This window comes from Dermochelys coriacea, chromosome 12 (assembly GCF_009764565.3).
Source record: "Dermochelys coriacea isolate rDerCor1 chromosome 12, rDerCor1.pri.v4, whole genome shotgun sequence".
Taxonomy (NCBI): domain Eukaryota; kingdom Metazoa; phylum Chordata; order Testudines; family Dermochelyidae; genus Dermochelys; species Dermochelys coriacea.
This window is the reverse complement of record NC_050079.1, coordinates 13,438,573-13,452,426: the sequence shown is the minus strand read 5'-3', so window position 1 is coordinate 13,452,426 and position 13,854 is coordinate 13,438,573. Positions and strand designations below refer to the sequence as shown.

Here is a 13,854-nt window from a genome sequence, read left to right as displayed (position 1 = left end):
GTTGCATTAATGGTTCCTTCTGTCTTGATTAGAAAGTGGAGTATTAGGTATGGGTGGATGAATGGCATGTTATCCTTTTTAAAGACAGCAGCAGTTTATGAAATTATTTCTGATTAATTAGCTCACTAGCATATCTACATCTGTTCAGTATCCCCTTGACAGACAAGATGCTAAAAAGATCACTCTACAGTGTTTCTAAAGGCTAATGTAATAAACGTGGAGATAATACACTAGTGGAAAACCCTAATTCATTGCTAACTTGTGGCAATATAAAAGTAAAGTTAAAATGTTCTTAGTCATGCAAGTCATTTAAATTAATAATGTGTGCCATTAAGTGAAATCTCAGGGAGGATTTTTTTCCTACAGGAAAAAGGATACTGCATACAGAAAAAATAAAAAATTCTACGAGGCTTGAGCAATCATCTATCTCAAAACTATAGTTTCATACTGCCAGATGTTCAGGTGCTGCGGCTGCTTTGACATGTATATCTCTCTTCCCGGCAGAAAACAATATATACATCAGCCCAGGTGCAAGGTGGCCTTGCCAGCAAATCTACCTCCTCCTAGCTGTGACACTCATTCACTTCCCATCACAATGTGTACATTAGAAGGAGATTGCAATTAATGCCTGGAAAGACTAGGTTTCACTAAAGTGATGTGCACAGTAATGATATTGTTAGCTTCCTTAATTTCCAGTTTCACCATCAATTATGCCACATGTTTCATCCAGTTGGTGCTACCTTCCCAGTGTTAATTATAACCTACAAGACTGTTACAGTTAATGTTATGGCAAGCATATTGTCTCTTCAAGGCTCCAGAGCAGCTCATAAATTATCTTGAAGGTAAAATGTAACTTGGGGAACTAGTTATGAAAATTCCATCCATCTCGCTTAGGAGTTGCAGCTGCTACTGTCAGCTGCCTTGCTGCTGCATTGTGAAGGAATTATGGTGGGTCAGGTTTAAGATGCTAGGCCCAGACTGTCACTGAGGAGAAAGGCTGTCCTGGCCCTGTCAGACAAGTACCTTCTGTCAATCCCTTGTGGTTTCACTTTGCAGGCAGTAAAAGGCAGGCAGTGCAGGTGGATGGTCCCCAAGCTGTCTCTATTCATTACTTTACAGAAACTTGTTTTAGTTAGGCAGGTACGGAGACCTTTTCTCTTCACTGTTGTCATGATGTTAGGCATCATCTGCAAAGTCTGAGATAGATAACTCTATAAATAACTCAGTATTATGTTGGGGCTGTGTTGGTGGGGAGTGTGGGGGAATGATTAGCACCAGACGCACACACCCAGTAATTCACTGGGTTGTAAAATGATTGTTAATTTACTTATAGGAAGGGGTTGGTTTGGAGGAGCACATCTGTTCCTTTTTATTTCACTTACATAATTTGATGAGGTGAGATTTAATTGCTAAGTAATTTGAATAAAAGTTTGGCATTACATAAGCATGTTTTTATATTGGGATTATTTTTATGAAGTGTGTGTTTGTTTAATTTTTCTCTCACAAGAATTGCAAACTCTGTTCAAGCCCTTGGGGCTTCAAAAAAAAAAACAGACAAAGTGCTCACAACTAGATGAGACTTTCATTAAACATATTTATATAGTTACTGTAAATGCCCTTTTATTGCTGGTGGATCTTCCTTTGAAATTCTGGATCATGAGTTAGTTTGGAAAGCTTTCAAGCTTTGGGAGTGCCCCCTAAGCATTTGTCTTTATTAACTACAAGTCAGGTTTTCTGACGGCGCAGTTTTCTCTGCACTTTCATACCATTCAAAAGCATCCCATATTTAGTCACTGGTGTCTTCCCCCGTTGCCTACAGCTGGGAGGGCAGATGAATGAACACTGAAAGGTGGTGCTTGTGCAATTCCCCATAGAGTCAGAGGTGCTGCAGTTGCAAATACACAGGGCCGTTGTGAATGAATAAATGTTGTTAACTGACTCAAGGAGAATATGCACAATAATAAAAATCAGCAAGGACAATGCATCACAAAATGCAGTTTGTTCATTTGTTTTAACAGCTATAATTCAATTTTAATTATTTTTGATAATTGATAATGTCCCAGAGCAAATTTTTCAAAATAATGAAGATTTGGTAAGTGAGACCTTAATTTATAAGCACCCTGCCTTTAAACCTTTCCAAAGTGGGGAATAAAGGCATCTGCATGTAGAAATTACGGAAAAGTGCATAAGTGAGGTGTTATCATAGATTCATTGTCACTTCCATTTTTCCCCTGGAAATTCCAGGAAATGTGTCTTTGATACATTTAGAGGTCCACTTTCCCCCCAGATATGGGACACTTGGGCTATGTCTATGCTACAACCTATGTTGGCAAAACTTATGTTGCTCAGGGTTATGAATAGTCTAACCCCCTGAGTGATATAAGTTACACCGACATAAGTGCTCGTATACACAGCACTATGTCAGTGGGAGAGCTTCTGCCGCCAACATCGCTTCTGCTGCTCGCCTGGGTGGTTTTTTAAGGCCAATGGGGGAGTTTCTCTCTCTCTCTCTCTCTCTCTCCCCCTCATCAGCATAGAGCATGTTCTTCTCTTGAGAAGAGAATAAACTCCTAAATTTCAACCTTTTTAAGGAACCGGAACAGTGAATCTTATCTTATCTTTGTTATTCAGGGCTAGATTATGCCTTCAGGGACAGCCTTGAGCAGCTGTGATATGTAATCTGCATCATCCTGCCCCAGAACCATTGTGCTCACAGACATAATTCCTCCCTTCTTTGCTCCCAGGGGCAGGGGAGGAGGAAAAGGGAAGGGAGAAAGAGTTATTTATTTTTGGTGTATACCATTTAGTGGTACATTGCTCCACCCTGCGCGGCTCTTATATGTAACACATTGTGTGACCAACTAAAGCTTGCAGTGTAGTTGTAGCCATGTCAGTCCCAGGATATCAGAGAGACAATGTGGGTGAGATAATAGCTTTTATTGGACCAACTTCTGTGGCTTGAAAGCTTCTCTCTCTCACCAACAAAAATTGGTCCAATACAAGATATTACCTCATCCACCTTGTCTCTCAACTGAAGTTTGACTTCTGACCATAACTATATGGAGATCATCCATCAGTGTCACCAAAATGGTCCCAATGTTGTGGCTCAGTCTGCATTCTGGTTGAGAAGGATTAAGGATATCTGCATTGATTAGCAGTTGTTAAAGTATGTTTGTCTCTAATTTTTGGATGAGTTTTCTTAGGAAGAGAAGATTGGGGATAGAGCAGTAATTTTTAAGATTTCTGGAGACCAGTACTGGTTTCAGAAGGACTGGTCAGACTATTGAACGTTTCAAAGAGGTAGGTATATTGATTTATATGAAAAAAACGTTAATGAATCCTTGAGGCTTGATTCTTTTCTCACATACATTGCTTTTACATCAGTGTAACTCCACTGACTTCAGTAAAGTTACCATTGATTTAACTTAATGTAACAGAGACCAGAATAAGGCCTCAGTAAATGTCTTTCAAACTGTCAGTATGAGGGTCTGTCAGAGTTCCATTTTAATACTGTTTCAGGAGAGAGAGAGAGATTTGGTTGGAAACAGTCTTTTCTGACTGAACTTGGCATGCAAAACTATCAGCACAGAAGTATTTCTTTTAAATATAAAAATTTTGTTTTATGCAACTGAAAAAGAAAACCTTACCAGAATAAAGTGCTTTTGTTTCCCTGCACTGTATAGCCTGAGGCCAACTTCAAAAGAAAAACTATAACTTGGAAAGTGATTGAACTACTGATATTATAAAGCCATAGGTCATTTGGGAAAATACATTAAAGTTACTTTAAAAAGGGAGGTATAGGGGAGCCTAAAAAGTGGCTGCCACAGAAATCTGCTGTCACACTTGAAGAGTTTTTAAAAAATCATTGGAAATTTTAGAGTTTGAGCTGTTGGGTTTGGGGGTTTTTTTTGGATGCAGCTGGATTGACATAATAGAACAAAACTGCACCAAAGGAGTCATTATATTCTGTTGAGTCAACAACTCAGGAAGAAAATGAATTTTTAAGGTAGGGTCAGTAATAGGTCAAAACACTTTGGGGAAAATGCAATTTATTTAGAGTTAGAAACTCTTATTTATGAATATGCAGTTTGTAAAACAAACTCGATCAGACATTTTTCTTTGCATAAAGGAAGACATTTTTGAAATAGTATATATATGAAAATATGCATTTTTCCAGTGCAATTGAATTCTACCAGGTTCACAAATATGTAAATATTAAAAAAAGTTTTGTAAAACAAATATGTACAAATACTGAAAGCACTTATATCAAAGTTTTGAGAGGAAAACATAATGTATTTCAGAATATTATAAAAAAGTGCAACAGTTACATGAATTCCAAATAGCTACAGAGCAGGATTCTTTATAGAAATTCTCAGTGAGAAAGCAGATCTCTAAATGTAACCCCATGAAGCACATAAGTCCCTATGCAGAAATGTACTTTATTATATTATTGCCACAAATAAACATTAAAGCCTGAGTATTCTTCTTTAAAAAAAAAATCACTGTGGTGTTAGTTTGTTTCCAGCACCTAAAATTAGCATGGTGGCTTTAACTTTGGGTTTTCTTATTTGGGACGTGAATTAATCATAAACTCTAATCCATATATGAGTACCTATATGTACATGTGGAATTTGGAAGTTGTCAAGGCTCTGAATGACCACAGAAGTCTGCCCATGCAGATCATATTGCATAGTTATTTCTTGTCCCTCCCATTAACCTCTTATCATAGTACTTTTTCCTTTGTCAAACTCTACTATGGGAGAAATGTTGGGATTATTTTTGTTTGCCAGTACTGCCAAACCTTTTTTTTCTTTACTGTAGTGAGATGAAAAATAATTTTGTCACACTTTGCCCCTTTTCAGTGTTTCATGGTCAATTTCTGATAAATGGGTCTCTTGTAAGAGAGCCATTTTACAATTGGTCTTGAGTCAGAATTTTAAAATTTTCCTTCAGTAGGATTGTTCAAACCACATACATTCCCATGTAATTGTATTTGCATAATTCATGTTATATGGTCAAGAAACAAGAACTTCATTACACACCTAGGCCACAGTCCAACAAAGCGCTTAGGCACACGAGTACCTTTAAGCAGAGAAATGGTCCCATTGAAGGAACATGCCTTGTAATCAAGTTAGTGGCTCTACTTCTGTACTTAAAAAGAAAAGGAGTACTTGTGGCACCTTAGAGACTAACAAATTTATTAGAGTATAAGCTTTCGTGAGCTACAGCTCACTTCATCGGATGCATTTGGATAATGCATTTAATAAATTTGTTAGTCTCTAAGGTGCCACAAGTACTCCTTTTCTTTTTGCGAATACAGACTAACACGGCTGCTACTCTGAAACCTGTCATTATGTACTTAAGTTGTGCATGTTTTTAGGGCCCCAGTTCAGCTAAGCATCTTAAGCATGTGCCTAACCTTAAGTATGTTCTTAGGTCCCATTGTCAATGGCCTTTCAGTCAATGGGATCTAAGCCAGCGGTTCTCAAACAGTGGGTTGGGTCACGACCCTGTTTTAATGGGGTCACCAGGACTGGGTGTTAGACTTTCTGGGGCCCGGGGTTGAAGCCGAACTTTGAGCTCCACCATCTGGGGCTGAAGTCTGAGGGTTTCAGCCCTGGGTAACAGGGCTCAGGCTTCGGCTTCAGCCCTGGGTGGTGGGTATCAGGTTACAGGCCTCCTGCCCAGAGCTGAAGACCTTGGGCTCCCCCCCCCGTTCACCCCCCAGCCAGGGCAGCAGGGCTCAGGCTTTTGTCCCTCCCCCCCCATGGGGTCATGTAATAATTTTGTCAGAAGGGGGTTGCGGTGCAATGAAGTCTGAGAACCGCTAACCTAAGCACATGCTTTAAAACATGACCTTAAAGTACATTGCTGCATAGACACCTATATGCTTCATGGACCGGGGTTACATTTAGAGATCTGCTTTCTCATCGAGTATTTCTATATAGAATCCTGCTCTATATCTATTTGGAATTCATGTAACTGTTGCACTTTTTAATAATATCCTGTCTTTGTTTATGAAATACATAATGATTTCCTCTCAAAATTTAAATTAATGACTCAAAGTTTTAAACATTTTTATAATCTTAACATAATTTCCACCAATGTAGAGGCTGATCCTGAAAGATGCTGATCAACCCTTGCTGAGTGCTCTCAGCTATCATTGAAATTAAAAATATTAGTTCAGGAATTCTCACCTTATTTTTTTTCCTCTTCATCTGATAAAAGGAAACTTTAAGAAAACCATAAATTGTCAGAAACATTATGAAGAAAAAGATTAGTGTTCCTTTTATTTTAATTTTTTTGTAATTACAAATTGTGATTTAAATATGCTTAAGTGTCATTAGGTGCCATCAATTATGAATCCTAAAATTCACCTAGAATTCACCTTTAATTTTTGATTGGCTCGCTTTTTAAGTCAAAGTCTTAGCTTTATTTAAGCACATTATTTTCTGTTTCACACAAAAGTATGTACAAGATTTATTGGCGTTTGCATGAAAAAATAAAAGAATTTTCATGTTTTATAAGAAACTTAATACACTCTCACAGATGGTCCCGCTCAGGTGTGATTTTAATTACGAGATACAACAAAGCCCAGCACAGTAGGAAGTCTCTTAATAAATGTCCTGAGGCTTTTGTCTTCACATGTCAAAAAGCCTTTTTATTGAGTGATTAAAATATTTTCCTTTATTGGCTGATTTTAAAAATGAACAAAATGCTTGGAATAGAAAGATGAGGGCTTCCAGAGTTCAAAATTTGTTTGTTTGGGGGGAGGGAGTGAAAAAGACGTTTTATTTTGGAATTACTTTCCCCCCCCTCTCTAAATTTGCTTTTCAAAAAGCAAATGCTAGACAAATGTGTTAATAATATATTAAAAATGTGCATGAACATGAATAATGTATTAACAAATGAAAATGTGTTCTCTTTACATACGGTGCTTGATTTTGGCTTGTCACTTTGTTTAGCAGTAAAGAGCTAGGTTTTGTAAAACACTGTGTAAAATGCACAGAGAGAAACCAATAATAATTTAATCCCAGCCATAGCATACAGCTTCTTAATAAAACACAAAAGATATGGTCTTATTGTTAAATATTAATAATATATTATAATAATTTTATACTGTCTCTCCCTTAGTGGGGAATTATGAGGACCTCATGCAAGGACCTCAGTGTCCTGACATGGTTAATTATCCATAGATAATGGTTATCAGCAATAGCTGTTATAAGCACCACAGCCTCACTGTTGAGGGGTTATTAAGTGTTTGCACTCTCAGGTGCAGTACACCTATGCACTTCTCTACAGAAGTAAACAGCTGTGTTTTCTTTACTGTATTATACATCACATTCAGTGCATCATTAATTATCACAAAGCTAATGATGCACATGCAAACCTTTATGTCCCATATTATACTGTGGTAATATATTTGCTATAGATATGTTAATTTAGCTTTCATAAGTCATTTATCTTTGCTAATATATAATGTATCTTATTTAGAATGCTGAGGCTCTGGGGCTTATTACGTATGAGTGTATTTAAATAATGTTAAAAAATTTCTTTTGAGGGTCATAACAAATGAGTAGAACTAACTTAACCAGATTGAGTGGCTAAAAATTTCCAGGTCCCCAAATCCTGTTTCATAATATCTGAGAACTTTCTTCTTAAGGACACAGTTATTGGTAATCATTATTCCAAATCTGGGACAGTGAAAAGAGTGAAAATAATGAGCATATACAAGTATCTTAGGTTGTTTTTTCAATGAGGTTGAATGCATCTCATGGGAGGAAGTTCCTTTAAATTTAGATAGTTATGGATCACTTTAAATCATGGTTTGGAAAATGCTTTACTCCTTACACAACTTAGCCTATGGGTTAACGTATTAGTTTAAAGTTAGGTTTTAAGTAAAAAGATAAGATATATGTATAAAGCAGTAATGCAAGAAGCCTCCAGGCCCAAACCTGTAAGACATTTGTGTAATCACTTAGCATAAGGAAGTTAGGACTATAAGTCTTAGCATAAATAAACTGACCAGCAGTAACCCTAAATTATAAATTGGCATAAGATATAATTTTGCAATAAACAGTTCTGCTGATATTTTGTATAAAGTGCTGACAAGTACCTGCAAAAAGTTAGTTGATGCCAGTTTCAGTATTGTAGGATAGGAACATCAGCAGATGCTTAACAGCAGGATTGCTATAATAACCAATTGATGTATATGCTAATAAGGTTGAGATAATTAATATGCTCACCTATAGAATAGGGACACTGCAACAATATGAGGGAGAGGAAATTAATTAAGGGCAAAAGAGGCAGAACACCCTTATTCATATTATATTATTATATTATTATAATATTCATGGCAGTCATCAGATCCTGTAATAGGGCTAACTACAGCCTAGACCAGAGGTTCTCAAACTGTGGTCCACGAACCACCAGTGGTCCATGAGCTCCATTCAGGTGGTCCGCGGATAGATCCCTCTAAGATGCACGTCTTGGCTGCTGCACACAAGAGAATGAAGGGCCACCCACCTAATTAGTGGAGACATGCAGGTGTGGCTCCATTAATTAGGTGCCTGGACCCTGGAGAAGACACACATGTAAGGTGAGGTGGTGGCCTTGGGGGGAATAGAGGGTAGGTGGGAGGGAGAAGAGGGGTGAGAAGAGGGAGTGGGGGGAATTTGGGACATGCAGGGCTGCGGCAGCCAGAGAAAGAGGCAACTTTCCCCAGCTCTAGGGCTCCTGCTGCCAGAGAGAGATGGCCCTCCTTCCCAGCCTCAGCTCTGCGGCTGCTGTGGCGGAGGGAGAGAGGGAGAGACCCCCCCCCCCTCCTTCCCAGCCTGAGCTCGGGGGCTGCTGTGGTGGGGGAGAGGGGAAGAGACTCCACTCCTTCCCAGCCCCAGCTTGGGGGCTGGCACGGCAGGGGAGAGAGGGAGAGACCCGCCTTCTTCCCAGCCCCAGCTCAGGGGCTGCCACGGCAGGGGAGAGAGGGCACATCCATTGCATTAGAAGGTAAGACTACTGATATTAAAATATGAGTTGTGTGCTTTTATTTGTGGAACAAAAAACGTTAATTATTATTAAGGGTGTTTTTTTTATATAACGCTTTTATCCAAAGCACTTTACAATAGTTAGCTAACAGTACAAACAACATTTGAAATGATCATTAAGTGGTCTGTCAAGACCCTCAGAAGTTTTCAAGTGGTCCACGAAAAAAAGGTTTGAGAATCATTGGTCTAGGCCATTGAGACTTGACCATTGGATCACTTGGCATGCCAGAGAGAGGTTAGAACCCTAAAGGACCACCATCTGTCTCCACAGGAATTGGGAGAGTATGTGTATGACACTGGACATAAAGTTAATAATGCATTACTGTTACATTCTTGTTTGGATTGGAACTTATGTATTTATTAATTGTATTAATAAGACTATTGCAAAGTCAAAAGCTTTTTCCCAAGTGTGAGTGTTGCAGCCATGCATATTGAGGTTTCCAACTGAATTGTAATTCTAATAACTCTGGGCTTGATCTTGGAGCTGAAGCCTGCCAAACCTCAGAGTACTAATTTGTCATTTGGGGATTCGAAAGTAATCAATAGACAATCATCAGATCAGGCAACTCACATTTCTTATAACATACCACATTGAATGAGTGTTGAATAATGGAATGAAAAGATAAAGTGCTAATTTTATATAAACGAAACCATGTTCAGCCTGGGGCCTACTGAAAGTAGGATGAGTTTTATGGTCTTTGAAGATCATTGGTCAATATCACTCCTTATCTAATAAGAGCTAAATCACATTTAAAGATGCCAGATTGTTAGAAGGACAGTGCTGGGTCTGTGCTTACATATTGCCTGGGATGTTGAGGATGTGGATGTTGTTGGGCTTGGTGATGCTAGCGCTCACAGGTTTATCATGAATCTCACGTTATTTGGTATTTTCAGAGTCATGTGATCACATGAAAATCTTAGCTTACAATTTTTTTTAAAAGTAAGTTTCCAGCCCTGAGGGCTGCTGAGAAGGCAAGTAAAGAGACCCCTGATTTATTATATTATGTAGCCATGATTTTTTGGAACCTGGCTCATGATTTTTGAATGCTTCGCATTGGCAGTGCTGCAAGCACAATGGGAGAGCTGCAGCAGTCTGCGTCATAGCTACATGAAGAATGACTTCATCAGTTAAGAATAAGGAATAGAAGTATGATTTTTATTTAGGGAAAAATCTTACAAACATTTCCTCTTATTAGTAATTTTAGGAGCTTTTTATCTTTAGTGAATATCTGGTAAACTCTTGTGGTCTTAGTTAAACTGATGCTGAAGATTCTTCTGTGCTAGTTCAGCTACTATTATAGGGTCACAGACATACTTGTCTGCTGACACTGGTATAAATTGGGAACTACCCACTGGAAATCAGTGGAGTTATACCAGTTAGACCTGGGACTTTATCCTGTACTGTATTCTTATCCTGTATTCCAATTCATCCTGTGTTATGAAAGGTACAATAGAACCTAGGAATTTGGAGTGAAAGGTCTGCTGGCTTGTTTCAAGTTGTTATTGATTATTTGCTGAGTGGCAGCAGAGTGTAATGCTTTAGAAAAATAGGATGGTGCCTGTCCCCAGGAGTTTAGGCAAGACAATTTTTCTTTTCCCCTAATCTTGTGTGGGTTCTTTATGGAGAGAACAGTCCTGTATGGGAAGTAGTAGAGTAGGAGATGGTATGGAGTTGGGTTGCCAACTACTCTGTTTAACATTAATTTACATTGGTTCTGCTGCTCCACAGTGAATCCTGCACCCTGTTACTGATGAGTAATAAGAGGACAATAGCAGTCATGGATACCATGAGACTGTGGCTCCTTGACATTGGGGGCTGTCTTGTGTGGCATGTGGAGAGACCCAGCTTCTGCACAAATGGACCACTCCTCTTCAAGAGAACAAAACGTTCCAACTCCTGGCTGCTACACAGGAAAAACATGCAGAGGGAGTGATTTGGCTCTCTGTGGTACTACCCCAGAAGCAGAAGGATTCATCATGCACTTATAAGCTCAAACGTTAGGCCCAATGGCCTGATATTCAGAGGTGCTAAGCATTACAGGCAATGGGAGCTGTGATGCTTGAAAATTAGGCCTGGCTCTTTGTGAACCAGGTGCAATCAATTTCCCTTTAATTCACTGGTTACTGCTTTGGGGTGTATCTCTTAAAATGAATTTGCCTAGTTAGAGCTCAGTTGTGGCTTTGCCATAAGCCCTGATTTAAGGAGGCAGCAGGTGTTTGAGGCCTAGGAATCACAATGTAGTTCCTAGTTATCCCTTTGCACCAGAGGGAAAGTAATCTGCTTTATACCTTGCACAAGTCATTTCCTCTTCTATGTTGTGCTAATTCACACTTTAGAGGAGTGAAGTCCAGGTTCTTCACATGCCCACCCTCTTTCATCCATTTGCCTGGAAGTGTGGGGAGTATGAGCCCCGTGTATGTTGCTCTCCCCTCAACACTGCTATAACACATGGGTAGTTCATGCAGAGGAGTAAGAGGATGCCTTAAGACCACTTAGCCATCTGCACGGGCATCTGAAAGTCCATATTTGTGCCCATAATCTCTACCAATGTAACAATGCAAACAATTTTTAGTGTTTGTGAAGAAAGGTGGGTTGGCAATCCTGGAGACTGAAGTCCTCTCTCACTGAACAATTATGGTAGGGACAATGCCTGTTTCCCCCTCAGTTTTTAATATTATAACTTAAAAAAAAAAGAAACGTACAGAATCTAAAGGCTTAAAAAAACAAAAAGTGTGTGAGGCTGGTTTCAATGTAATTATGTAAATTTTAAAGCAGAGACTAAAATGAAGTTTCACACCATTGGTAACCTACCATTGTTAAATTCATTAATAAAATATAATTGATCTTGATCTGTATTTTCTATCTCCATTATAATCTAAACTAGAAGCATTTGGCTCATGAAAGTAAATATTTTTGCTCCTTTGTTGTCAGATCCCACAATTTTCTCTATGGAATTCTTTGGTGAGACAGAAAATTAATATACTGAGCAACTGGAATTGCAGGCTTGTAATTTAGAAATATCCATTTTATCCCATGTAATTTCTTCCCTAAAATTCCTTAGTCTGAATCTGATATAGGTAGGAGCCAAGGCAAACAGTAACCATTTATAGTCATTCAGACTAGTTTGGGTTTCACTATAATGTAAAAGAAAGAGAGCTCTTGGCTTCCTTTCAGGTGTGTTACAGAAGTAGAAAATGCATTAAAATTTACCATTAAATGTTGCCACGTTTCTATAATAATTGCAAACTTCTGTTTGAAAAAAATCTAGAGATGTAGAAATCTTCATACAATAAACTTTGCCAAATAAAAAGTCAGTTTCCAAGGTTTTTTTCAGTCCAGAATGAATACATACCTTGAGTTCTCCCAATCCTCCAGGTAATAACTTCAACCTATTACAACACTCAAATCTTTGCAATTAACAGTGATTTATGACACTTTATTAAGGGGAAAATTGTGGCCTAGACTGAAGTCCACAGCTTCTATTGAATTACATTCTGACTCCTTTCAAAGTCAGAGGCACTTCTATGCAGGCACTTGTGACACGAAGATGAGGTCTCATAATAAGGTTCATGGGATGGTCTGTGCACAATCGTGTATCCACGAAGACAGCAATGACAACTGTGCATTGTGCTATACACATGCAGGTGCAGAGAACAGGAAAAATGTGTATCTAGGTGGGCCATTCCCAGCAAGAATACAGGTATATATTACAGGACCATTCCTTCAAAACATTTACTACTGGCTATAGTGCTGTCTATTGTGAGTAGTAATGGTAGTAAATACTAGAGCAGACAGGAAGTGTTTGCAGGATTGAGTCCTAAATTTGTTTGTATGTGGACTACATATCTGCTTGTTCCAGAGGTGGTTACACAGTAGCTAGATTCTGGCCAAAATGCTTCATTGTTCACCACCACTCACTCAGCAAAAAAAAAATTGAGTAAGGAAATAAATTTTGTTTTCAAGACTTTAATTTAAAAACTTCATGAACAATACTGAAATGAATTCTTTCTTGGCTTAGTCAGGTTACTCAATTTGAATAACTCCCTACCCTACGCACTGTGCATGCATGTACACTCTCCCACACATCTGTTAAATACATGCTGTATTGATGGAAAGTATGACCTCTTACTTCCTCCTCGTAAGCAAAGTTTGCCGAAACATAATTCAGAGTCTGCAGGGGGCCAGTTCTGAGTAACTTTGGGGTGTAGAACTATGATTTAATTTCTCTGTCTCAAATTTTCACACGTAAATGTAGTTAAAATACTTATTCTACCTCTGTTAAAGTACTTTGACATCCTTGAATGAATGGTGTTATGTTATAATGTAAAATGACTTTCATAGAAGCCAGGTTGGTGAATCTGTGTAGCTAAAAATACACATACTTTTTGTGGTGGGAAGGGGATTGACAATGTTATGGTTTTTATATATGAGAAAAATGAGATAAAGTACAGTAATATATTTTGATAAAAACAGTTGTAGTAACAAGAAGAGTAGTATTGCAGGTTAGTAACTCTGATATATCTATTAGAAGGTGGCATAAGTCAATAAGCCAAATGCATTTTAACTATGAAAAGCTATGTTCAGAGGAGGTGTTGTGCATAGGAGTGTAGGGGTGAGAAGGAGACCCTGCCAGCATGTGAAAAACTTCATAATGGTAAGTTATGTATTGAAATAGATAAACAACCTGTAATACCTAATGAACATACATGTCAAAATACAAACTAATTGTATTACTTCATAAAGGAGAGAGAGAGAGATCCTAAAAACTGCCTACAATGTCTCCGCTGAAAAATTATATCTTTGGGTATG

General features: G+C 38.3%; 1 protein-coding gene across 12 annotated transcripts in view; it reads left to right on the top strand.

The window, feature by feature from the left end:
* FTO (FTO alpha-ketoglutarate dependent dioxygenase) overlaps positions 1 to 13,854 on the top strand; it is a 334,924-nt gene that overhangs the window by 178,218 nt on the left and 142,852 nt on the right. The window lies entirely within an intron of this gene.